We start from the raw sequence: 27,676 nt of genomic DNA, 5'->3' as shown, positions 1-27,676 counted from the left end.
ATTAATATAAATTGACCTCTGAGCACCATTTTTGCTGTGTCCCAAAGGTTCTGATAGGAACTGTTTTCATTGTCATTGGATTCTCCAAATTTCTTTATTCCATCTTTAATGTCCTCTAGAGCAGGGTATTGTTCAGTTTCCAAGTGTTTTTCTTTTCCCTGCTTTTCCTATTATTGATTTCCACTTTTATGGCCTTATGGTCAGAGAAGATGCTTTTTAATATTTCAATGTTTTGGATTCTGCTAAGGCTTGCTTTATGACCTAATATATGGTCTATTCTAGAGAATGTTCCATGTGCACTAGAAAAGAAAGTATAGTTGGTTGCTGTTGGGTGGAGTGTTCTGTGTATGTCTACGAGGTCAAGTTGGTTGATTGTGGCATTTAGATCTTCCGTATCTTTGTTGAGCTTCTTTCTGGGTATCCTGTCCTTCACCAAAAGTGGTGTGTTGAAGTCTCCTACTATTATTGTGGAGCTGTCTATCTCACTTTTCAATGCTGATAGAGTTTGTTTTATGTATCTTGCAGCCCTGTCATTAGATGCATAAATATTTAATATGGTTATATCTTCTTGGTATATTGTCCCTTTAATCATTATACAGTGTCCTTCCTTATCCTTTATGATGGATTTAACTTTACAGTCTATTTTGTCTGAAATTAGTCTTGCTCCTCCTGCTCTTTTTTGATTGTTGTTTGCTTGATATATTTTTTTCCATCCTTTGATTTTTAGTTTGTTTGTGTCTCTAAGTCTAAGGTGTGTCTCTTGTAGGTACACCTTAGACGGATCTTCTTTCTTAATCCATTCTGCCACACTCTGTCTCTTATTGATGTATTTAGTCCATTTACATTCAGGGTAATTATGGATAGGTATGAATTTAGTGCTATCATTTTGATGTCTTTTTTTGTGTGTTGTTGACAGTTTCTTTTTCCCACTTGATTTTATGTGCTGAGTAGATTTTCTTTATATATTGTCCTTTCCTCATATTTGTTGTTGTTGATTTTGTTTCTGCTGAGTCTGTATTTTTCCCTTGTATTTTATTTTGATGAGTAGGATAGTTTGTCTCCTTTGTGGTTACCTTATTACTTACCCCTATTTTTCTGAATTTAAAACTAACTTTTATTTCATTATCACCATATCTTCCTTTCCATATGGAAGGTGTATGATTACATTCCTTAGTCCCTCTTTATTATCTTAATGTTGTCTTCTTTTATATAATAATATTGCTGTTACCCTGTTTTGAACTTTTTTTTTTTAATATTTCTTGGTTTTTTGGATTTCACTGTCTGGGTTGACTTCTGGTTGCTCTGCCCAGTGTTCTAGTCTTGGGTCGATAGCCAATATTATTGATTTTCTAACCAAAGAACTCCCTTTAGTATTTCTTGTAGTTTTGGTCGGGTTTTTACGAATTCCCTAAACTTGTGTTTATCTGGAAATGTCTTAATTTTCACCTTCATATTTAAGAGACAGTTTTGCTCGGTATATGACTCTTGGCAGGCAATTTTTTCCTTCAATTTTTTAAATACGTCATCCCATTGCCTTCTTGCCTGCATGGTTTCCGCCGAGTAGTCCAAGCTTACTCTTACTGGCTCTCTTTTGTAGGTGACTTTTCTTTTATCCCTCATTGCTCTTAAAATTCTCTTTATCTTTGGTTTTGGCAAGTTTGATTATAATATGTCTTGGTGACTTTCTTTTAAGATCTACCTCATGTGGAGTTCAATGAGCATCTTGGATAGATACCTTCTCATCTTTCACAATATCGGGGAAGGTTTCTGCCAACAAATCTTCAACAATTTTTTCTGTATTTTCTATCATCCCTTCCTGTTCTGGTACTCCAATCACTCATAGGTTGTTTCTCTTGATAGAGCCCCAGATGATTCTTTGGGTTTCTTCATTTTTTTTTAACTCTTTTATCTGATTTTTCTTCAAATATATTAGTGCCAAGTGATTTATCTTCTAGTTCAGAAATTCTAGCTTCTACTTGCTCAATTCTGCTCCTCTGACTTTCTATCGAGTTGTCTAATTCTGTTATTTTATTGTTAATCTTCTGAATTTCTGATTGCTGTCTGTCTATGGATTTTCCAGCTTATTAAACTTTTCATTGTGTTCCTGAATAATCTTTCTAATTTCTTCAGTTGCTTTATCTGTGTGTTCCTTGGTTTGTTCTGCGTATTGCCTTGTTTCCTTCCTGACGCCTTGAAGGGTTCTGTATATTAAACATTTGTATTCTGCATCTGGTAATTCCAGGAATGCATTTTCATCTGGAAGATCCCTGGATTCTTTTTTTGAGAGCCTTTTGAGGTGATCATGGTCTGTTTATTTATGTGCCTTTATATTGACTGTTGTCTCCAAACCATCTATGTTATTATGTTAGTTTATGCTTGCTACTGTGTCATAGCTACTTGCTTTGTTTTGTTTTGGTATACCCCTGTGGGTGGCTTGAGTGAGCTAGCTTGAATATTTTCATCTTTGGAGCTCTGGTGTCCTGTTCCCAGCTGGCTAGAGCTGTTATCAGGTATATCAGTCTAGGAGTCCATTCAGTTTTCTTGTATGAATTCAGCTCAGGTTTCCAGATAGCTGACCATCAAGTTTGTGGTACAGGCTCTGTCCTACACTCTTAGAAGGGCAGGGGTGATTGGCGTATATATCGGTATCTGATTGCAGTAGGGGGTCATGCTCTGAACAAGACAGGGAGCGGAGAATTGACTCCCAAGTGTCTGTGAGGAAAACGTGTCCCTGTTCCCTAGAGTGTGCTGGTGGGTGGGTTCTGCAGAGGGACCACAGGCACCCAACATTTTCGGTTGTAAGGACTGGGAAGTACCAATTATCTTCGGACTCCTGTCACGGGTGGCTGGGTGACCTGAGTGGAGCTACCAGCCTTTAGGTCCCTGATGTGGGTAGGTGAGGACCTTGTTTAATAGGCAAAGCAATGTCAAAGGTCAAACACCCATCTCTCCACTGCACAGCTGAAATGGTTGGAGTTTGCCAGCAAATGCCTATCCTCCTGAAATAGGCCCACACAGGTCCATACAGAAGGGAAAGGTGCTAAAGGTCCACGGATGGTTTATGCCTGGGCAGGAGCTGCTTCTGTCCTGAGCTCCCCCAGTTAATGGAGCTAGCAAATTGTCTTTTCCCCCCAGTTGCAAATTTTTTAAGGCCAGGAGAATGGCTCTAGATGCTCACCAGGGTCTAGCTCAGGCCCAGGGATTCAGCCGCTGAAGCCAGATTGGGGGTGGGGGGGGGGTGTGGTAAAATATACGCAAGTACTTAGCTTTTACTGAGAGCGCCATTCTCCTGAGGTTCCGGAGGTGTGAGTAGGCTGTGTGGCTGGCTGCTTCTCCCTGAGGAAACTGTGGCAGAATGCTAGTACCAGCCTGCTGCCGCCACTCCAGGAATGGTGCCTGAGGCCTCCAGACGATTCAGGTCCTGTAACCGCTTTCCACTTCTGAAGAGTCTCTTCCTCCCCCTAGCCCTCAGTTCGTTGTCTAAGCTTGCCTTTGATTTTCAGGGCTCCCATCTTGTCACAAATATATTTGTTTCACTTGTTTTTTCGGGTCTTTGTTGTAAAGAGGGCTGTCCAGAAGTGTCTGTCTATTCTGCCATGTTGGCTCCGCCTACTCATTTCTCATTCTTATCTCACTGCTTAAATGTTTGTTTTATTTTGAGCAAATATACCTCAAAACTTAGGTTTCAGCTACTGAACCAAACCCAAAAACCAAATCTGTGGCTGTTGAGTCAATTCCAACTCACAGCAATCCTATAGGACAGAGTAGATCTGCTCCTTAGGGTTTCCAAGGAGCGCCTGGTGGATTTCGACTGTGGACCTTTTGCTTAGCAGCCAAACTCTTAACCACCATGCCACCAGGATTTCTGTCCATCTATTGAGGGGTGGGGTATACCAGTAAAATTGCAGACAAACACAACTCAGTTTTAACAGCTTTTAATCCGACTCTGCAAGCTAAGTTGCAACTGTGAGTAATCAAGTTGGAAAGGTAATGGGAGAATCTTCCTCACTACCTGGGTCACCATTCACTCTCATCTGGTACATCTAGTGGTTATGGAGTCCCATCCACATACCAAACTCTCCAGATTTACACAAGGGTTAGGAACAACCCTTTTGTCAGCCTGTGACAGTTCTCAAACCAGTTTAGCACACTAGAAGAGATACAGGTAGTTAACTCTTATGTACTAGTTGGGAGCCTGAGTGGTATGTATGAACTTCATTTTTTTTTGTTTCTTATTTATTTTTGCAGTTGCATCAGCCTTACTCTTTTAGGTTATATCCAATACCACTTCATTTGTTTTGTAAGTTATTAACTACTTTTTTTTGTTGTTGTTATTTCTTATCGGTATATTTCTGGTCTTTCAGGCACTTTCCAAAATGTTTACAACTTTCAGGTACAAAGGTTCTTATCTCTTTGGCAAAATATTGATCATTGGAGATATGTTTATATTTGGGAGCACTAACAACTCCCAAAAGTGGCTTATCAACAACGGGGTACACAGTCCATGCCTATGAGTAGTGGTTAGACATGCTAGTAACACAACCACTTTTAGAAAAATCGGATTCTTAACACTTTGAAGAAAAACATGCTCACAAACATATTTTAAAAAAGGTGTGTCTATAATCAAAAGAATGTTTCTGGTAGAACAGGTTGTTTACTATTATCCAGTTCTGTGAACACATTCCTATTCCTCCCCTATGTAGGACAAAGAATCCTTTGTTGTTGTTGTTAGGTGCCCTCAAGTCAGTTTTAACTCAGAGAAATTGTGCACCACAGAACAAACACTGTCTGATCCTGTGCCATCCTTACAATCGTTGTCATGCTTGAGCCCATTGTTGCAGCCACTGTGTCAATCCATCTTGTTGAGGGTCTTCCTCTTTTCTGATGACCATGTACTTTACCAAGCATTGTGTCCTTCTCCAGGGACTGAGCCCTCCTGACAACATGTCCAAAGTATGTAAGACACAATCTCACCATCCTTGCTTCTAAGGAGCATTCTGGTTTTACTTCTTCCAAAACTTCCAAGATTTGTTTGTGTTTTTTGGCAGTCCATGGTATATTCAATATTCTTCACCAACACCACAATTTAGAGGAATCAATTCTTCTTTGATCTTTCTTATTCATTGTGCAGGTTTCACATGCATACCCAATTGAAAATACTGTGGCTTGGGTCAAGTGCACCTTAGTCTTCAAGTTGACATCTGTGCATTTCAACACTTTAAGGAGGTCCTTTGCAGCAGATTTACACAATGCAATGCGTCTTTTGATTTTTGACTGCTGCTTCCATGGCTGTTGATTGTGGATCCAAGTAAAATGAAATCCTTGACAACTTCAATCTTTTCTCTGTTTATCATGCTGTTTGTTATTGGTCCATTTGTGAGGATTTTTGTTTTCTTTATGTTGAGGTGTAATCCGTACTGAAGGCTGTAGTCTTTGATCTTCCTCAGTAAGTGTTTCAAGTCCTCTTCACTTTCAGCAAGCAAGGTTGTGTTACCTGCATAACGCAGGTTGTTAATGAATCTTCCTCCAATCCCTATGCCCCATTCTTCTTCATATAGTCCAGCTTCTTGAATTATTTGCTCAGCTTACAGATTGAATAGGTATGGTGAAAGGATACAACCCTGACACACGCCTTTCCTGACTTTAAACCACTCAATATCCCCTTGCTCTGTTGAAACAACTGCCTCCTGATCTATGTACAGGTTCCTCATGAGCACAATTAAGTGTTCTGGAATTCCCATTCCCTGCAATGTTATAGATAATTTGCTATGATCCATAAAGTCGAATGCCTTCGCATAGTGAATAAAACACAGATAATTATCTTTCTGGTATTCTCTGTTTTCAGCCGGGATCCATCTGACATCAGCAATATCCTTGGTTCCACGTCCTTTTCTGAATCTGGCAAGAATTTCTGGCAGTTCCCTGTGGATATACTGCTGCAGCCATTTTTGAATGATCTTCAGCAAAATTTTGCTTGTGCATGATATTAATGATATAAAAAAAGATACTGTTCAATAATTCCTGTATTTGGTTGGATCACCATTCTTGGGAATCTATGGCATAAATGTGGATCACTTCCTGTCAGTTGGCTAGGAGGCTGTCTTCCATATTTCTTGGCATAGACGAGTGAGCACTTTCAGCGCTGCATCCATTTTCTGAAATATCCCAATTGATATTCTGTCAATTCCTGGAGGCTTATTTTTTGCCAATGCCTTCAGTGCAGCTTGGGCTTCTTCAGTACTGTCAGTTCCTGATCATATGCTACCTCTTTAAATGGTTGAACATCAACTAATTCTTTTTGGTATAATGATTCTGTGTATTCCTTCCATCTTCTTTTGGTTCTTCCTGCCTCATTTAATAATTTCCCTATAGAATCCTTCACTATTGCAACTCAAGGCTTGAATTTTTTCTTCAGTTCTTTCAGCTTGAGAAATTCCAAGCATGTTCTTCCTTTTTGGTTTTCTATCTCTAGCATTTTGCACATGTCGTTACAGTACTTTACTTTGTCTTCTTGAGCTGCCCTTTGAAATCTTCTGTTCAGTTCTTTTACTTCATCATTTCTTCCTTTTGCTTTAGCTGCTCAGTGTTTGAGAGGAAGTTTTGGAGGCTTCTCTGACATCCATCTTGGTCTTTTCTTTCTTTTCTGTCTCTTCAGTGGCCTCTTGCTTTCTTCATGTATGATGCCCTTGATGTCATTCCACAACTCGTCTGGTCTTTGGTTATTAGTGTTCAACACATCAAATCTATTCTTGAGACGGTCTCTAAATTCAAGTGGGATATACTCAAGGTCTTATTTTGGCTCTTGTGGACTTGCTCTGATTTTCTTGTTTCAGCTTGAACTTGCATGTGAGCAATTGATGGTCTGTTCCACAGTCGGCCCCTGGCCTTCTTCTGACTGATGATATTGATCTTTCTCATCATCTTTTTCCACAGAGTAGTCTATTTGACTCATGTGTATTCCATCTGGCTAGGTCCACATGTATACTCGCCTTTTATGTTGATGAAAAAAAGGTATTTGCAATGAAGAAGTCATTGGTCTTGCAAAATTCTATCATTTGACCTCCGGCATTGTTTCTCTCAACAAGACCATATTTTCCAACTAACATTCCTTCTTCGTTTCCAACTTTCCCATTCCAAATACCAGTAATTATCAATGCATCCTGATTGCATGTTCGATCAATTTCAGAGTGTAGAAACTAAAAAAAATCTTCAATTTCTTCATCTTTGTCCTTAGTGATTGATGCATAAATTTGACTGGCCTTTCTTGTAGGCATATGGATATTATCCTATCACTGACAGCATTGTACTTCAGGATAGATCTTGAAATGTACTTTTTCACAATGAATACAACACCATTCCTCTTCATGTTGTCATTCCTGGCATAGCAGACTATATCACAACACAACCCATGTGTCTTTCAGTTTGTTTACTGTGGGGGCTTGTGTGTTGCTGTGATGCTGGAAGCTATGTCACCAGTATTCAGGTACCAGCAGGGTCACCCATGGAGGACAGGTTTCAGCTTAGCTTCCAGACTAAGACAGACTAGGAAGAAGTACCCGGCAGTCTACTGAAAAGAATTAACCAGTGAAAACCTTATGAATATCAGTGGAACATTGTCTGATAATGGTGCCAAAAGATGAGCCCCCCCCCCTCCAGGTTGGAAGGCACTGAAAAGACAACTGGGGAAGAGCTGTCTCCTCAAAGTAGAGTTGACCTTAATGACATGGATGGAGTAAAGCTTTCAGGACCTTCTTTTGCTGATGTGGCATGACTCAAAATGAGAAGAAACATCTGCAAACAAGAATCCTTTACAGAAAGTGTAATATAGACATGATAGATCTTCCAGGACAGTCTTACAGTCCTTTTCTAACCTGTCTCTATAAAAACAAAACCAACCAACCAACAAACAAAATAATAGTTGTCATTCAGTGTACTCTAACTCATAGTAATCCCATGTATGTCAGAGTAGAACTGTGCTCCATAGAGTATTCAATGGCAGATTTTTGGGAGGTAGATCACTAGGTTTTTCTTCCAAGACAACTTTCAGTGGACTCAAACCCCCAACTTTTAGTTTGGTAGCCACTATTTGCACCACCCAGGGACTCACAACCTCTCACTAACTTTTATAAAAACAAATACTATTTTTAAATTAGAAAAATTAAAAAGTGATTTTTGAATGAAAGGTAACAATTGGAAAAAACATGGAAATGCACATAAGCAAAAAAAAATTCTTTGTAAGGTCAGTAAAGATACATAACAAGGACTTGCAAAATAGATAGGAAATTGAAAGTAAATCATATCTCATATTCATTTCAGGAATATTCCAACACTTTTTCCCAAAAATGACTAGGAATTTATGGAACTTAACACAGTTTTTTTTTTTTTTAACACAGTATAAAGTATAAAGTATTATTTCTCACTCATGGTAATCCCACAATTGGTTTGGCCAGCATTCTTGAAGAGGCATTTGTCCTCCACACAACATCTCACCTATAAAAGCTGCTATTGATCTTTTGATTGTACCATCTTTATACCTCCAGTTTCACTGTGGCAGGAAGAAAGAGGGGAGTAGAAAGTCTTGCACTCAAAATTAATTGGTATAGCAATAACTAACATATATCACTTCTGCTTATGTCCTCGGACAGAACTGGGCTCAAGTCTATGTTTGAAACAAGGGAACTGAGAATCGCGCTGTTGTTTAGAATGGAAGGGAAGGACCAGCGGATACTGGTGAACATTATTAATGTCCGTCACATCTAAATGATGTTGGTAATTATGGCTTCCTGATGTGGATTTCAAGGTATTTGTAAGACTGTAATATTTGCAAACAAAATATGGTTTGTGGGGAATGCCTCTTAAAATGAAAGTTTAAGATGGTAGGCAAAACGAAAATGCAATGTTTGTGTTTGAACACTGATCTAAGTTGAAGATCATTAAGCACATTACATTGGTCTTTTAACATATTAAATTTTAGTATACTTAATTATGCATTAATGTGCATGACAAGATCCACGAAAATTTGAATTCATGTTTAAAAAAGTCACAATAACGTAGGGCCCTTAGTTATAATTTGACATAAATGTGATTAATGGTATTTTTATGGAATAGTGAATACTGAAAAACTTGCTTTTGTTGCTTTTCATGAAGATTAAGTAGTATTACTAATAGATAAAAATATTTATATAATGCACTATATTCTGTTGTTATTAGGTGCCATCAAGTCAGTTCCAACTCATAATGACCTTATGTAAAACGGAACGAAACACTGCCCAGTCCTGCGCCAACCTCACAATCGTTATGCTTGAGCCCATTGTTGCAGTCACTGTGTCAATCCATCTCGTTAAGAGTCGTCATCTTTTTTGCTGACCCCTCCACTTTACCAAGCATCGTTTCCTCCTCCAGGGACTGGTCCCTCCTGAAAACATCCAAAGTACATGAGATGAAGTCTCACCAACCTTGCTTTTAAAGAGCACTCTGGTTCTACTTTTGCCAAGACATATCTGTTTGTTCTTCTGGCAAAAGGTTCTTCTGGCAGTCCATGTATATTCAGTATTCTTCACCAACATCAGAATTCAAAGGTATCAATTCTTCTTCAGTCTGCCTTTATTCATTGTCCAACTTTTGCATGCATATGAAGCTATTGAAAATACCATAAGTTAGGTGCAGTTTAGTATTCAAAGTGATATTTTTGTTTTTAAGACTTTAAAGAGGTCTTTTGCGGCAGATTTATCCAATACGATACGTCGTTCGATTTCTTTACTACTACTTCCACAGGCATTGATTATGGATAATGATATTCTTGACAGCTTCAATTATTTTTTCTGTTTATCATGATGTTGTTTATTCTATTCTATGTTACATTAAATGATACATTCCATGATACATTAAGTCATGATGCTGCATTATATTCCATGAGACATTAAATTCCAAATTATCTTAGTTATATAGACATTTTTCCTGTACAAACTTGACTGTGTTCCCTTGTCTCCATTAGTTACACTAATGGAACTGAAATTCTCAGAAAATAAATAAGTAAATCTTCTCATATTAGTTTTCTTCTTTTTATCCTTGTGTGTGGGATACTCACATACTTAAACAATAAAATAAATATACTTTATGTATGTATTTAAATAGTTATTAAAATCAATTTCAGACAGCTTCACTGATTTTATAATGAGGTTTGACAGGCTGCAGATTACAAATGATTTCTAGAACTGTTTTGAGTTCTGTTAAATACCCATGCTTGTTCTGCTTCTTCCATTGTTCATTTCTGAAATGACCTTTGTGAAAGTTTGAAATTTTACTGCTTGTATTTGTCTATAAGCAGCTAATTATTTGACTTTATGTATAGGAAGTATATGTTACATTTAATGAAGTGGATAATTTGTCTCTATTTTTAGGCTGCCACTTCTTGTCCTTCTTAGGTGATTCTAATTAATCTTCTCAATTTATAACCTTTAACATGAACTAAAATCAGCCAGAGAGGTTATAAGATATGAATAAATATGAGTTTCACTATTAATATTAACCTTATTAACATGACTATTGTGGAAAAACTACAGTGATTCAAAGGAAAAACATAATAGTTTCTGATGTGCCATAAAATACCTTTGAAATTACTATTTACCTTTTTTTTTTTCATTCATGAAGTCATTTGTAGCAAATCAATGAAAATCCAGGTATTTCAAGCTAAAATCAAGAGGAAATAAATCAGATGACAGTTTTAAAACTTTTGCTGGTATATCCAGTCACAGGTAAAGGATTAAGGTGAGCACTAAATGTATGATTTGCTTCTCATCTTTGTTTAAAAGGCTCTTTAATCTACCAATATAGTTTAAGGCGCTACCCCAGATATGTACCATGAAACAACAAAAAATCTTCTCTGGAGAAGAAATTTCAGGGTAATAAATAAAACACAATCAAACAACATAAAAGTAGCAGGTCAGGTAGAAGATTACAACCTCCAAAGATGTGGATTTTGGAAATAGCAATTAATTTTTGAGAAAGCAAAACATTATTTTGATAAAATGTCTTTGAAAACTCAGATGAGAACTAGAAAAAAACACTCACACATAAACTTACAGCAAGTACATTATTTTATGGTGAAACTCTGAAGTCTCTCTCTTTGACACCAGAAACAAATGTATACATTTTCTCATCTGGTTTTGATCATTCTTTCTCACTTCGGTCAAATTAAACATGATTTTTTAAAAATAAGAAATAAGTAATGTGAAGCAAATATATTTATTTATGTAACAATATCTCAAACAACTTATAATTAGCTCTTTTAAAAGGTTTCACTAGAATATAACCATACTTAACTGCAGTATTTGTTGTAAGACAGAATTCAGTCATGGTAGTTAGCGCGAGATGTTGTCAGTATAGCTTTGAAACTAAAGGCATCTAATAGATGTTTTTAGTTTTAAAAAACAGATTATTCACAATCACTGACTTAATTTTTTAAATGGATTTTTCTACTCTTCCTTAATATTGAAATAACTTTTTTCTCGAAAAATTTTTTTTTATTGTGCATCACGTGGAAGTTTACAGAGCAAATTGGGCTCCCATTCCATAGTTTGCACATAAAGTGTTTCATAACATTCATTTTATTCCCCACAATGTGTCAGAGCTCTCCCCATTACTGTTCTGGATTCCCCATTTCCTTTCATTCTGATTTAAACCCTTCTCACCTTTGCTTTCGGGCAAGTATCTCCCTTTTGATCTCACATAAATTATTGTTCTAAGGAACACGTTCCTCTCGAGTGTTATTGTTTATTTTATGGGCCATTTTATGATTTGCCTGAAAGATGGTCTCCAGAAATGGCTTCAGTTCCAGTTCAGAAGGGTGTCTTAGGGCCACAGTCTCAGGTCATCCTCCAGTATTGGTCAGACCAGTATGTCCGGTCTTTGAATTAAAATCTATGTTCTACAATTTTTCCTCCCACCCTGTTCTGGACCCTCTGTTCTAATCCCAGTCAAAGAAGTTGGAAGTGGTAGATGGGCACCATCTAGTTCTTCTAGTCTGGGGTCATGTAGGCTGTGGTTCATGTGAGGTCCAATAGTCCTTTGGATTATTTGCTCTCTGGAGTCTTTAATTTTCTTCATTCTCCTTTGCTGTGGACAGTGGAAACAAATAAATATATCTTAGATGACTACTCACAAGCTTTTAAGACCCCAGGCACTACTCATCCTATTAGGATGCAGAACTTTATCTTTATGAACTGTTGTTGTTGTTGTTATGTGCAGTTGGGTCAGTTCCGACTCACAGTGACCCTGTGTACAACAGAATGAAACATTGCCCTGTCCTGTTCCATTCTCACAACAGTTGCTATGTTTGAGCCCATTGTTGTAGCCCCTGCGTCGATCAATCTGGTTGAGGGCTTTCCTCTTTTTCAATTACCCTCTACCTTATCAAGCATAATGTCCTTCTCCACTGACTGTTCCCTCCTAATAACATGCCAAAATTAAATAAGACAACTTCTCTCCATCCATGCTCCGAAGGAGTACACTGGCTGCACTTCTTCCAAGACAGACTTGTTCATTTTTCTAGCAGTCCATGGTATATTCAATATTCTTTGCCAATACCATAATCCAAAGGGATCAGTTTTTCTTCAGTCTTCCTTATTCATTCACCAGTTTTCACATGAATATGAGGTGATTGTAAATATCATGGTTTGGATTAGGCCCACCTTAGTCCTCAAGTGACATCCATGCCTTTCAACTCTTTAAAGAGATCTTTTGCAGCAATTTGCCCAATGCAATGCTTGTTTGATTTCTTGCCTGATGGGCATTGATTGTGGATGCAAGTAAAATGAAATCCTTGACAACTTCAATCTTTTCTTGGTTTATCATGAATTTCCGTATTGGTCCAGTTGTGAGGATTGTTTGTTATCTTTATGTTGACGTGTATTTATGAAGGCTGTAGTCTTTGATCTTCATCAGCAAGTGCTTCCAGGCCCCTTTGCTTTCAGAAAGCAAGGTTGTGCCATCTACATTTCAAAGGATGTTAATGAGCTTTCCACCAATCCTGATGCCACATTCTTCTTCATGTAGTTCTGCTACTGGAATTATTTTCTCAGCATGTAGATTGAATAAGTATGGTGAAAGGATGCAGCTCTGATGTACATCTTTTCTGATTTTAAACCCTGTAGTATCCCCTTGTTAAGTGCAAATGACTGCCTTCTTGGTCTATGTACAGTTTCCTCATGAGCACGATTCCCATTCTTCACAATGTTATCCACAATTTGTTATGACCTACACAGTCAAATGCCTTTGCACAGTAAATAAAATGCATCTTTCTAGTATTCTCTTGATGATGGTAAGATTCTCTTGAAAGATGGTAAACATCTTTATGGTTTTCTCTGCTTTCAGCCAAGATTCATCTGACATCAGCAATGATATCCTCATTCTCTATCCTTTTCTGAATTCTGCTTGTATTTCTGGCAGTTCTCTGTCTAGGTACTGATGTAATACCTTTTGAATGATCTTCAGCATAATTTACTTGGATGTGATATTAATGATATTGTTAAATAATTCAGTTGGATCACTTTTGTTTGAAATGGCCACAAATATGGATCTTTTCCAGTTGGTTGGCCAGGTAGTTCTCTTCCAAATTTCTTAGCATACTAGAGTGAGTACCTCCAGTACTGCATCTGTTTGTTGAAACATTTCAGTTGGTGTTCTGTCAGATTTTTTTTTTTCCCACCAATGCTTTTAGTGCAATTTGGTTACTTCCTTTAATACCATCCATTCTTGACAATTTTCTACCTCTTGAAAGGTTTGAATGTTCACCAATTCTTTTTGGTACAATGGCTCTATGATTCGTTTCATCTTCCTTTGATACTTTCTCCGTTGTTCTGTATTTTGCCCATATAATCCTTTGGTATTGCAAGTTGAGGTTTGAATTTTTTTCTTCAGTTCTTTCAGCTTGAAAAATGCTGAGCATATTTTTCCTTTTTGGTTTTCTAACTCCAGGTTTTTGAAATATTCAGTTCAGCTCTTTTACTTCATCATTTCTTCCTTTTACTTTAGTTACTGTATGTTCAAGGGCAAGTTTCAAAGTCTCTTCTGACATCCATTTTCGTGCTTGTTTTCTTGTCTTTTTAGTGACCTTTTGCTTTCTCCATGTATAATGTCTTTGATGTCATCCCACAATGTGCCTGGTTTTTCACCATTAGTGTTCAATGCGTCAAATTCTATGCTTGAGATGGTTTTTAAATTCAGGTGGGATATACTCAAGGCCATATTTTGTATCTCACAGGCTTGTTTTAATTTTCTTTAGCTACAACTTGAGCTTGCATATGAACAGTTGATGGTCTTTCTGCAGTTGACCCCTGGCCTTGTTCTGCTTGATGGTATTGAGCTTCTCCATTGTCTTTTTCCATAGATGTAGTCAATTTGATTCCTGTGTTTTCCCTCCAGCGTGGTCCATGTATATAGTTGTCGTTTACGTTGTTGAAAAAGGTATTTGCAATGACTAAGTCAATGGTTTTGCAAAATTCTATCATGCAATCTCTGGTGCAGTTTCTAAAACCTAGGACATATTTTTCACCTACAGGTCCTTCTTTGTTTCTAACGTTCACATCCCAATCGGCAGTAGTTATCAATGCATGTTTGATCAATTTCAGGCAGTAGAAGTTGATAAATATCTTCAATTTTCTCATCTCTGGCCTTAGTGGTTGGTAAGTAAATTTGAATAACGGCCATATTAACTGGTCTTCCTGGTAGGCATACGGATATTATCCTATCATTGACAGCATGGTACTTCAGGATAGATCTTGAAATGTACCTTTCAATGATGAATGTGGCAAACTTCAGTTTGTCATTCCCAGCATAGTAGTTCAAATGATTTTCCTATTCAAAATGGCTAATACTAGCCCATTTGCACTCACTAATGCCTAGGATATCAATGTTTAAGTATTCCATTGCATTTTTGATGATTTTAAATTTTCCTAGATTCATACACTGTACATTTCATGTACTGATTATTAATGGATGTTTGCAGATATTTCTTCTCATTTTGAGTTGAGCCACATCAGCAAATAAAGGTCCAGAAAGCTTGACTCCATCCATGTCATTAAGGCCAACTCTACTTTGAGGAGGTAGCTCTTCCCCAACTGTATTTTCTGTGCCTTCCAGTTTGAGTGACTTGTCTTCCAGGACTCTATCAGACTATATTCCACTGCTATTCATAAGAATTTTACTGACTGATTTTTTTTTTTTTTTTTCCAGAAAGGACTGCCAGGTTCTTCTTAGTCTGTTTTAGTCTGGAAGCTCCACTGAAACGTGCCAACCATGGGTGACCCTGCTGTTGCTTGAAATACTGATGGCACAGCTTCCAGCATCACAGCAACACCAAGCCACCACAGTATGACAAACTGTCAGATCATGGTGGGTTTATGAACTACGTTGTGCTAATTGAAGTAGATGTCCCCCAAGTCTATGCTCCTTAATCTTCAAGCCTAGGCCCTTCAACCTATGAGATGTTTGATCATGTCTAAGAAGTCGCTCTATGACACTTGTGTGCTCTGTTGTCTATATAAGAAGCACCTACAGTAGAAATAACCACTATCAAACCTATATCTGCAGGTAAGTGTGTTCCCTTACGAACTCCTACACCTCTTGTTACGTTTATCTGCCTATGCATCTGTTCGTAAATCAGTGTTTATTAATGCTATTGTTGAAGGATTTTCTATACTATAGCAATTACCATTGCCCTTTGTTCTTGTATTCCTCTCAGTGTCCTCCCATGACTCAGTTCTGTTTTGCTGACTTCCCTCTTATAGTGTATTGCCTTTCCCTTCACCGACATTAACACTTGTTTTCTATCTATTTGGCTGCATTAAATTTCTCTATTGGAGGTCTTTACATCTAAGTCAAGTTTAATTATACTTCAAGTGACTGTTCATTTGGAGATAGAAATAAGTATGAAGAAGCCCAGTAGGTGGTCTTGCTTTTGTAAGTATAAGAATAATTTTAAAAAGATCAGTTTGTTTAACAGATATTGAAACAATCATTCTACCCACAGAAAGCTTGATATAATGAATGGGAAGTTTGGTAGAGCAAATCTTTCTCTAATGAATATATTTTGCACAAGAGATCTGAAACACTCTCTGTTAAGCTCTACTTATTTATTTTTTATTCAATCACAAATACAACTATTGGCATACAAATCCAGATACACAGAGTAGTAGTTTTAACATCTACATTTCAATGTTTTAAAAAGTCTTGTGAAAATTATAGATTGGGCTTTATAGGACTTCAAATACACTTATTCAAGTGCTGCTGATTTTCATACCACATCTTAATACATATATAGTGTCAGGAAATGTCTTCAGTCAGTCACCATATTTTTTGTTGTAGATAAGAAGGTAATAGATTCCTCTATAGTGGAAATATCAATGGTCTTTTAAAAGCTAATAAACAGTTTTATCTGTGTGCTCACCAGTATTGTTGAATTGGAAAGACAATATAATTTACTGAAATATATGCTAGACTTTTCTTTACCATTTCTGAAAACTGCTCTTGAGATGTATGTAGTCAACTTTAAAGGTGGTTCAGTGGCACAAACGATTATGTGCAGAACTACTAACTGAAAGGTTGGTGGTTAGAGCCAAGCCAGAGGCATCTCAGAAGTCAGGCCTAGCAATCTGCTTCTGAAATGTCACAGCCTTGAAGACTATATGGAGCAGTTCTACTCTGCAACATATAGGGTCACTATGAGTCAGAATCAACCTGACGACAACCAATAATAACAATAACTATGTATGAACATTTCTGGCATGAACTGTCCCCTTATTAGATAGTTTTAAATATGTAGTGACAAAAATGTTCACAGCTCTCCAGTCAAAACCATTACTAAAAGCTTTTGCTGTCCTCATCAGACTCTTAGCCTAACTTACCTAACTGCATAGTGTTAGCTTGTATTTTAAGCAAGTTGTTAAGGCAAGGGTCAATAATACCTTGGAGCGTTGGCAAACTTTATGTCACGACTGCAGATGATAAAAAACTGGCAAGATTTACCTGAGTCACCTAGCTATTGAAGGCCAACTCTTGCCTAGTGGAAGATTTTCACACAAAACTAGAGCTGGGCAGCAGCTACAGTAAACAAACAAATTGTTCTTTCTGTACACTCAAAGGTGTTTCCTTACTGTGGAATGGGCATTCCACACACATATATAAATGCATTTAGCTGCTTGAAACTGGAGTCAAGCACAAGTCACACTCTGCTACTAGAGGCAGAATAACATGCAATTAGTATTTGGATTAAATATCTTGAATGATGCTAATTCATCTTGTTTTGTTTAAAAACATATGGATCCTAACAAATGTCATAATTAGTCAATATAAGTAGTCCTATAAGCCAGTAATTGGGACAGAAATAAGATATTTATAATGTATTATACAACTTGTAACAACGTCAAAGACAAAATTAGATTAAGAGGAAAAACTGAATAAAGATAAAGGCATAAAGAATAAATTAAAAAAAGAAATGAACAAATATAAAGCATAAAATAATATCATAAAATTCTGAATATATCAATAAGATAAAGTAAATGAAGTAAATTAACAAGTAAGAGAATAGGGAGTGGTTGTAAAAATTGTTTTAATTCCAGCAATATGCTAACAATGAGATACACCAAATGCATAATTTCACAAAAATTAAAAATTAAGAATGGAGAAATTTGTCAGGTAAATCCTAACTGCAAAATCTAGTTTAATGGTATTAAATTAGACAAAATAGGCTTTAAGAAAAAAGTTGTCATAATGAGCACTACTACATAGTAGTAAAATACACTGTTTACTACTTCATAGTTATAACTATAATAGATGTGTAGCACCAAATACAATTTCTGTTTCTATCTCTATATCTGTCACTCCCTCTATCTCCATTATTGGTAAAACTACAAGTAGTTGATAGATTAAATAAAAATTGGTAATAATATAGATGAATTGAGCACAATTAAAACGATCAATCTAATGGTTACTCACAGAATCTTGTATGTAGTACTCATAAAACGTGAATTCCTTTCAATCGTGTATAAAATACTTAGAAAAAAAAGGCAGCACCTTAGGCCAAATAGCAAGCTTCATCAAATTTCCAAATAACGGTTGTGTACAGCCCATCTTTTCTGACTACAATATATTAAAACAGAATATAACGTTTAAAAAATACTTAAAGCACTCCATACATATAAATAACTTGTTGCTGTTAGTTGCATTTAAGTTGGCCCCTGACTCATAGCAACCCTGTGTGTAGATCTTCATAAATACTGAACTAGACAAATATAAAGTCATAATAGAAATTAAAATTAATTGGAATAAAGAATAATAAAACACTGTATAGCTTTTAGAAGCAATTAAAGCACTACTTGGAGGGAGAAATGAGGCCTTTAAGGCCTTAAAAATTACATGCTGAAATTTTTCAACATGAACATGAAAATTTTCAAACAAGAGGAAAAACTTACTTTTAAGTGTCGAAGAGTCCAACTTGGAGAGTTAAAAAAAAAGGAAACTAAGTAAAATAGAAGAAAAAAAATAGATGTGGAGAATTTACTGAAAGCACAAAGCAAAGGGGAAAAAGAATAAAAAATTCATCAAATTTTCTTTGAAAGATAAATTATTGGGTAAATGGATTAAGATTGAAACGTGAAATTACACCAGCTAAAAAGTGGTTCATAAGTGTATTTATTGAATTAAATAAAATTAAAATATAATGTATATAATAAAAGACAAATTTGAACAAATATATAAAATAAATTTAAAATTTAAATAAAATGTTTACTAAAAATAAAACAAAAAAAAAGTCAAAAAGAAATAGAAAACCTGATCCTTTTCTGATTTTTAAAGTAAAGTACACAGTACAAAGTTTATGCACTTGACCACCATGTCCTCACAAATAAAATAAAATCTGAGATTAGGTCAAAATCTTTAAAGATAATTTCTCCTCTCTTTTATATTCTTTTTCATTTTTATTGAGGTATATATTCCATAGTATACAGCTATGAAAAATGTAAAATTCTAATATTTTTACAAATGTAAGCATAAAAAAAAAAAGGCATAGGTAGTCCCCAAAATCAAGACCCAAGATGTTTACATCACAACAAAAAGTTGACTTGTGTCCCTTTACAATCAGTTCAATATTTTTCATCCCTGCCTGTTTTAAATTTCATATTCTGATTATGGAATTTTTTTTTATTCTTTAAATCTGTTAATATATGCTTACTGTATTTTGAGACTTTTTTTTTGTATTAGTAGATTGAAAAAAAAAAAAAACAGACCCGTTGCAGTCGAGTCGATTCCGACTTATGGCTACCATACAGGACGGAGTAGAACTGCCCCATAGAGTTTCCAAGAAGCGCCTGGAGGATTCAAACTGCCAACCTTTTGGTTAGCAGCTGTAGCTCTTAACCACTATGCCATCAGGATTTTCCTATTAGTAGATACATATAAAATAGTTGTGACTTCCTAATGATATTTCCATTTTATTATGATAAAATACCCATCTTTATTTCTGATATTATACTTTGCCTGAGGCCTGTTTTATTTGATATTATTAAAGTACTTTTTCTTACTTTTGTATGGCATATGTTTTTCTTTCAAACTTTTGCTCTTTATGTTTAAAGTATGCACTTTCAGTCAGCTTATACAAGGGTCTTGCTTTTGTCTATTATGTCACTCTGATTTACAGAGTATTATAAACTCTTAATTTTTTACTATAACTATTGTTATGATTGAATTTATCATTGCCATTTTATTATTTACTCTTGTTTTTCTTCTCTGTTTTACCTGTTTCTCTTTGTTTACCTTCTTTTGATTATTTGACTGCTTATTAGCATTCTAGAGCCCTGGTGATGCAGTGGTTAAGAGCTCAGCTGTTACCAAAAGGTCAGCAGTTTGAATCCACCAGCCACTTGTTGGAAACCCTCTGGGGCAGCTCTACTCCATCCTATAGGTTTGCTTTGAGTCGGAATTGACTTGATGGCAGTGGGTTTGGTTTGTTTTTTTGCTTTTAGCATTCTCTTTTATCTGTTGGCACTCTGGCTGCATTTCTTGTATTGTATTTTTAATGATTGCTCTAAGAATTACAATATACATACTCAACATTTTAAAGAATGTTTAGAGTTAATATTGAGCAATTTCATGTAAAATGTAGAAACCTTGCAATGATATAGGTCCCTTTACCTACTACGTCCTTTCTGTTATAGTTGCCACATTGACAAAGTCACCAGACAATGTCTTAATTTTTGCTTACAACTGTCATATATATCTAAAAGAAATTAAGATGAAAAAATTCAGAAGTTGATCATGTTGTTCAAATCTGCTATACCTTTACTGATCTCCTGTCTTCTTATTTTATCAATTACTGAAATAATTCCAAACTAGTTACCATAGTGTCATTTCTGACTCATGGTGACCCCATAAGTGTCAATGTAGAACTGTGCTCCTCTAGGGTATTCGATGGCTAATTTTTTGGAATTAGATCACCAAGACTTTCTTCCAAGGCATTTCTGGATGGACTCAAACTTCCAATCTTTCTGTTAGCAGCCAAGCACATTAACCATTCTCAGCCAAGCAAATTAACATCAGGACTCCCATTTATTGAGATAAGATTGTGAATTTTAAGGTAATTGTGGATTTCTTCAATTCTCCTTATAGCATTGTCAGTTTTTGCCTTATGTATTTTTAAGCTACGTTACTAAGTACATAGACATTTAGGATTATTTTGCAATGTAGTTGATGACTTGACCCTTTTATATTTTTTGTCATATTCTTGAAGTATATATATTGTCTTATTTTAATATAACCCTTCTACTTTATTAAACTTAGTGCTAGGGTGATTCACTTTAATTTTTTGTGATTAAAAAATTATGTTATTAAATTTTAGAAATCCATTTTTTCTTTTAATAGATTCCATTTCCATAGTCATCATGCTCATACTTTCCATTAAACTCTTGAACATGTTCCCAATAGCTTTTTAAAATCCCTTTCTTCAAATTTCATCATTTCTATCATTTATGGGTCCTATTTTATTGATATATTTTTCTTTCTATTATGGATCACATTTTTCTACTTCTTTGTACTGTATTTTTATGCAAATAACACACACCTTATATATTTTTCCAACCACGCAGCCCTGTTGTCTTAGTTATCTAGTACTGCTGTAAAAGAAATACCACAAGTGAATGGCTTTAACAAAGAGAAGCTTATTTTCTCACAGTAAGGTAGGCTGAAAGTCCAAATTCAAGGCATCAGCTCTGTGGGAAGGTTTTCTTTCTCCATTGGCTCTGGGGGAAGGTCCTTGTCCTCAATCTTCCCACAGTCAAAGAGCTTCTCAGGTGCGGGGACTCCTGGTCCAAGGGATGGGCTCTGCTCCTGGTGCTGCTTTCTTGGTGCTATGAGGTTCCCAACTCTCTGCTTGCTTCCCTTTCCTTTTATCTCTTGAAAGATAAAAGGTGGTGCAGGCCACTACCCGGGGAAACTCCCTTTACCTTGGATCACAGAGGTGAGCTGAGTAAGGGTGGTGTTACAATCCCACCCTAATCCTCTCAACATAAAATTACAATCACAAAATGGAGGACAACCACACAACACTGGGAATTATGACTCAGTCAAATTGATAACACATTTTTGGGGGGGCATAATTCAATCTATGACACCCCTTATGCATTATTTTCCTAGGCACACTGTGTTCATTTTATGTGTGGATATGTTTTTTACATAGGTGCTCTATTTGAGAAAAATACAATATGACTAGTAATTTTTGTTGAATAACAAATATATTTAATTTTGTGTGGTTAAGGTCTGGATTTGGTTGTCTTCTTTCAAAGAGTGCTGAAGTTTAAATTGCTTTTGGATAAATTTTATCATTTCATAGTTTGCATTTAAATGTTATTAGAACAGGCCTGTAGTAGCCTCCAATCTAGGACAGGTTTTGCTCTGTCTCCAGTGACTGACTCTTCTGTAGTCTCTAATGAAATACTTGGGTACTCTGCCTCACAAATTTCTACCACCTTAGACCCGCATAGCAAATTCCAAACCCTCTCTCAACAGTTCATTAAAACTGCCATGCTCTGCTTCAGCCCATCTTTCTTAAGTCAGACTTTTTTTTTTCTTTAAGTGGCTAAATTAAATTCAATATCATTTTAATGGTTACCTTTTATTTTTGTAAATATGTATGTAAAAAATGGTCATTTCAACATTCTTAACATGTATAATTTAGTGGCATTAATTAGAGTCATCATGTGTAAAACAATCATCATTATCCCTTTCCAACTTTCCCCATCACCCTCAACAGAAGCTCAGTGTCTTCTAAACAGTGAGTCACCTTATCTCCCTCCCCTTTCACTTCCCCCAGTAACCACTACCAAGACATCTCCCTCCCCTTCCACTACCCCAGTAACCACTACCAAGATTTAAAAAAAAAAAAAAAATTAGGTCTGTAAAAATTAGCCTGTTTTCGATATTTCATATATCTGGGATCATACAGTATTTGTCCTTTTGTGACTGGCATATTTCACTCAGCATCATGTTTTCAAGATTCATATATGTTGTAGCATGTATCAGGATTTCATTTCTCTTTACGGATGGGTAATATACCTATTCCTCACTTAATGACCAAGTTAGGTTCCAAAGACCAGGTCGTTATGTGAAAATCAGCGTTATGCAAAATAATCACCATTTTCTGTCCTGGCCTCCCCTCCAACCAGGCCCCAGCCCTCCCAGCTGAGTGGCTATGTCCCCTCTGTACTTGCAGCAGTCATGGGCTAGTCCTTGCTCTGCTCGCTGGAATCCAAATTCATGCTGTGTGCTGCTGGGGGGGCGTCCTCAGCCACCCAGAGTTCTAGTTCAGGTTCCTCAGTGCATTCTGTGCTGGAGATGAAGTGTCATGGTCTGAGCATTGCACCGTGGCCTCAGCCAGGGGGTGGCTCTGCAGAGGGGCGAGTGCCACCTGTCCCTGGTGCTTGCTGGCTTGTCGCTGCAAGTGGGCAGAGTGCTAAAGGAGAGTGGGGTATTCCAAAAGAGACCTGGGAGGAAAGAGGGGTCTCCAGCTGGGATGCGCCAGAGTATCGTGCACCCTGTGGGTTCCAGACTGAGGTTAAGTGCCCCGGGGGAAGACGCCGCTCCTCCCTCATGCGCCCTGTATGAGTTAGGCCCATTGCGGGTGTGTAGGTCAGTGGGGTCATTAATGTGCAAAATAGTAGATTTTTTACTGTTATCATAAATACGAAATGGTGGATAACAATATATTCAATAAGTGAGGAGTAGATGTATTCCATTTTATGTATGTATTGCATTTTGTTTATCCATTCTTTGTTGACAAACATAGAGATTATTTCCATTTTTTGACTATTGTGAATAGTGCCGAACTTCGTGCTTTCAGGCAGAAACTCAAAGCATTCATAGGGCTTACCATATTTGTTTCTCATCTTCTGTTGATCCCATTTCTGGCTCTCTGTTGTCTATTTTATGAAAGCTATTGTTTTACCCACAAAAGCAGCAAAAATCAATCAATTCTGACAACAGCAAATTTGTCTGGGATGAAGAATTTACGCACTAATGTTGTGAATCAGCATTAGCAAAACACTTCAGAAAAAAAGGGTAAATTTATTAAAATTGTAGATGACCACTCTCTTTTCCCAGATTACCACAAACTATATAACATATACACAAAAAGATGTATACAATGATATTCATATTATAATTGTATTAAAAATAAACTTCAATAAAATACTAGATTATAAACTTTGATTAAAGGTAAGCATACATTTATCAGTGGGAATAAAAATTCTCTTTTTCACGTTGCAATTTTACAACAGGTATGATGCAAAAAGTGAATTATTTTAAATAAGGAAATTGTATATTTAAATGTGAAGCTCAGAGCTGATGTCTAAACTAGAGAATTAAATCTTGGACTCATGTTTTTACAAATGATAATTAAAATCTAACACCTAGCTATAATAACCTTGATGTAAGATTTAAAGAAAAGAGTAGAAATAATAGGTCAACGTATGAGTGTTCTGGAAATATAAAAAGAGAATGTTTCCATAGAATCCAGGAGAGAGGAAGTGAGGATATAGTTGGCTATGTCAAATGGTGCTCAAACATTGAATCAGTAAAAAAATATATTTATGGGTTTTAAGAACATGTGAGCCACTGATGATTATTTGATCAGAAGTTTCAGTGAATTGGAGGGTAGAAATAATGACCAGAAAGAAAGAAAATAGAGCTAATATGTGCCCAAATCATTTATGAAGTTTGAGCTTGAAAAGCTGCAGAGAAAAAGGCTGCTAGTATCTAAAGAGTAATAAAATTCTTCTGAATATGCCTTCAATTCCCTTGCCTATTTCTCATTTCTTAGTATTCTCTTGGCTACACTAAAATTCTATACTTACTCTGTGTGCCTGCTCTAGCATCTGAGTATGTCTAAATAAATACGCACAACTATGCTGACCTGTCTAGCTTTAAATTCTTAATCACTAGCCCGAGTAGACTCTTAATGTCACCTGGAATTGATGACATACTCCCCCATTTCATTCACTTATCCACACTTCACACAGAAAGAGCAAGAATGTAGTTTCCGGAAAGGTAGCTTTTTTTTTTCCCCGCAGAGTAATAGTGTACCTACGTACTGCAGAGAATGCTTAAGGTAGTGTAAATTGTTACCTTGGCCATTTGGTTTTATGAAGTAAAATGCATTCTTCTGTGCCATTCTCTTCAGGGCAACCCCAGGTGTTACAGAACAGAACTGCTCCATAGAGTTTTTCTTGGCTGTAATCTTTATGGAAGCAGATCACCAGGCCTTTCCTCAAGGAGAGAAAACACTTTGTGCCAGCCAGGGACTAATTTGTTCTCTGTGCTTTGAACCCTTGCTGCCTTAGTCTTTCCTGAATATCAGATCTATCTCCTCAAATCAGGGAGTCTGCCTGACTCTGCTGGGCTGGCTATTTCCTGTACTGCAGCATTAAAACTTCCTAAAGCAGTAGGCCAGGGCAAGAGTAGGGCTCACCTCATCTGTTGCCCTTTTTTTCATGAATTACTATTCCTGTTGTCTCATATATTTTCTCTGTTTTATGATTGCTTCCAGTAGGAAGGTAAATCCAAGCTCTTTTACTTCATCATGTCCACAAGTGGAAGTGAAAGTTACATAGATTTCTTGGCCCTACCTCAAAAACTGGAATTTCAGGAACTTTCTGGCTAATAAAAGATAACATCATTGGAGAAGATCAGTACCAGCTTCCTCCAGCCACATGGAATCTGGCTTTATCTTGTGGAAACTGTGTTCTAACATTAAAAATGAGTGCCCCAAATCATGCAGAAAAGTTTTGATAAGGAAAAGTACCCTGCCTTGCTGTTCATAAACTGTTCTTTCTCACTACTCACTACACGCAATGTTTAAAAGCTATGATAAGAAGAGAAGTTGTCTCAGAGAAAAAGAAAATTGGATGCAGGAAGTCAAGCTCTGCCTTCAGCTGGCTTCAACTCTTCCTCCTACTCTTCCACTCTGTCAGTGTCATCCTGTTTCCCTCTGTCTTGCCTTTGTTCACTGATAGTAAAAAAAATATATATGTGTGTGTTTTTATTGAAATTTCAGCTATAATTATTGCGTTTTTGGTGATTTTAATAAGTATAGGCTTAAAGAACATGAATTAAATATTAAGAAGAGAAAACAAAATATCCAGAATTCTTTGTAACAAAAGTAGCTAAAATAAATGAGTGTGTTTGAGTACATGGGCATGTACATGAGTGCATGAACTAAATCCTAAAAAAAAAAATCTAAGAAAATCAGCTATCACTTATTAGGAAATTAAATTGAAGTTCTACATTTTACTACAAAACTATGCCAATGTCATATATATTGTATATGTACTTTATATTATACAAAGTATAATGTATATAATATATTTGTGTATATTATATACTTTACATGTAAAGTATATAATATATACTTTACAACTAATTATCCTTCTTTTTTTCCAACTTTTCCATTCCAATCAACAGTAATTATTAATGCACAACGATTGCATGTTTGATCAATTTCAGATTAAAGAAGCTGATAAAAACCTTCAATTTCTTCATTTTTGGCCTTACTGGTTGGTCATAAATTTGAATAATAGTCATATTAACTGGTCTTCAGTTAAATTGGTGATTGGAATATAAAAGTTGTAAACAAAGAAGAAAGATCAGTACTTGGAAAATATGGGCTTGGCGATAGAAATGATGCCAGAGATAGCAAGATAGAATTTTGCAAGGCCAACAACTTATTCATTGCAAATATCTTCTTTTTTGACAACATAAATGGCGAATATACCCATGGATCTCACCAGTTGGAATGGTCAGAAATCAATTCAACTACATCTGTAGAAGAGACAATGAAGATGTTCAAGATTATCAATCAGAATGAGGTCAGGGGTAGATTGCAGAACAGACCATCAATTGCTCATAGGTTGAAACTGAAAAAAATTAAAAGGAGTCCATGACAGCCAAAGTACAACCTTGAATATATCCCATCTGAATTTAAAGACTATCTCAAGAATAGATTTGATGCAACGAACGCTAATGATCGAAGACTAGACAAGTTGTGGGATGACATCATATAAGGAGAAAGCAAAAGTTCACTAAAAAGTCAGGAAAGACAGAAAAGACAAATTATATGTCAAAAAAGACTCTGAAATTTTCTATTAGACCTAGAGTAGCTAAAGGGAACAGAAGAACTGATGAAGTAAAAGAGCCAAACAGATTTCAAAGGGCAGCTTGAGAAGACAAAGTAAAATATTATAATGACATGTGCAAAGTCCTTAAGTTTGACAACCAAAAGGGAGGAACGCACTTGGCCTTTCTCAAGCTGAAAGAACAGAAGAAAAACTTCAAGTCACAAGTTGCAATACTGAAAAATTCTATGGGCAAAATATTGAACATCACAGGAAGCATCAGAAAAAGATGGAAGGAATACACAGACTCACTATACCAAAAAGAATTCGTCAATGTTCAACCATTGCAGGAGGTAGTATATGATCAAGAAGCAATGATGTTGAAAGAAGCCAAAGCTGCACTGAAGACATTGGAGAAAAACAAGGCTCCAGGAATTGACGGAATATCAGCTGAGATGTTTCAGCAAAGAAATCCAATACTGTAACTACTCATTTGTCTGTGCCAAGAAATTTGGGAGAAAGCTACCTGGCAAACCAACTAGTACAGATTTATATTTGTGCCCATTCCAAAGAAAATTGATCCAAAAGGACTTGGAACAAGAGATATAATTGCTGATGTCAGATGGGTGTTGGCAGAAGGCGGAGAATACTAGAAAGATGTTTTCCTGTGTTTTTTTGACTACGCAAAGACATTCGACTATGTGGATCCTAACAAATTATGTATAACATTGCAAAGAATGGGAATGCCAGAATACTTAACTGTGTTCATGAGGAACCTGTAAAAAGGCCAAGAGTAAATCATTGAAATAGGACAAAGATGTACTGCATGGTTTAAAATCAGGAAAGGTGTGTGTCAATGTCACATTCTTTCAACATACTTATTCAACCTGTATGCTGAGCAAATAATCCAAGTACCTGGGCTGTATGAAGAATGCAGCCCTAAGATTGGAGCAAGACTCTTTATCAACCTGCAATATGCAGAAGACACAACCTTGTTTGCTGAAAGCAGACATGGCTTGAGGTAA

The sequence above is a fragment of the Loxodonta africana genome, chromosome 17, assembly GCF_030014295.1.
Source record: "Loxodonta africana isolate mLoxAfr1 chromosome 17, mLoxAfr1.hap2, whole genome shotgun sequence".
Classification (NCBI taxonomy): domain Eukaryota; kingdom Metazoa; phylum Chordata; class Mammalia; order Proboscidea; family Elephantidae; genus Loxodonta; species Loxodonta africana.
Note: the sequence above shows the minus strand (reverse complement) of the source record.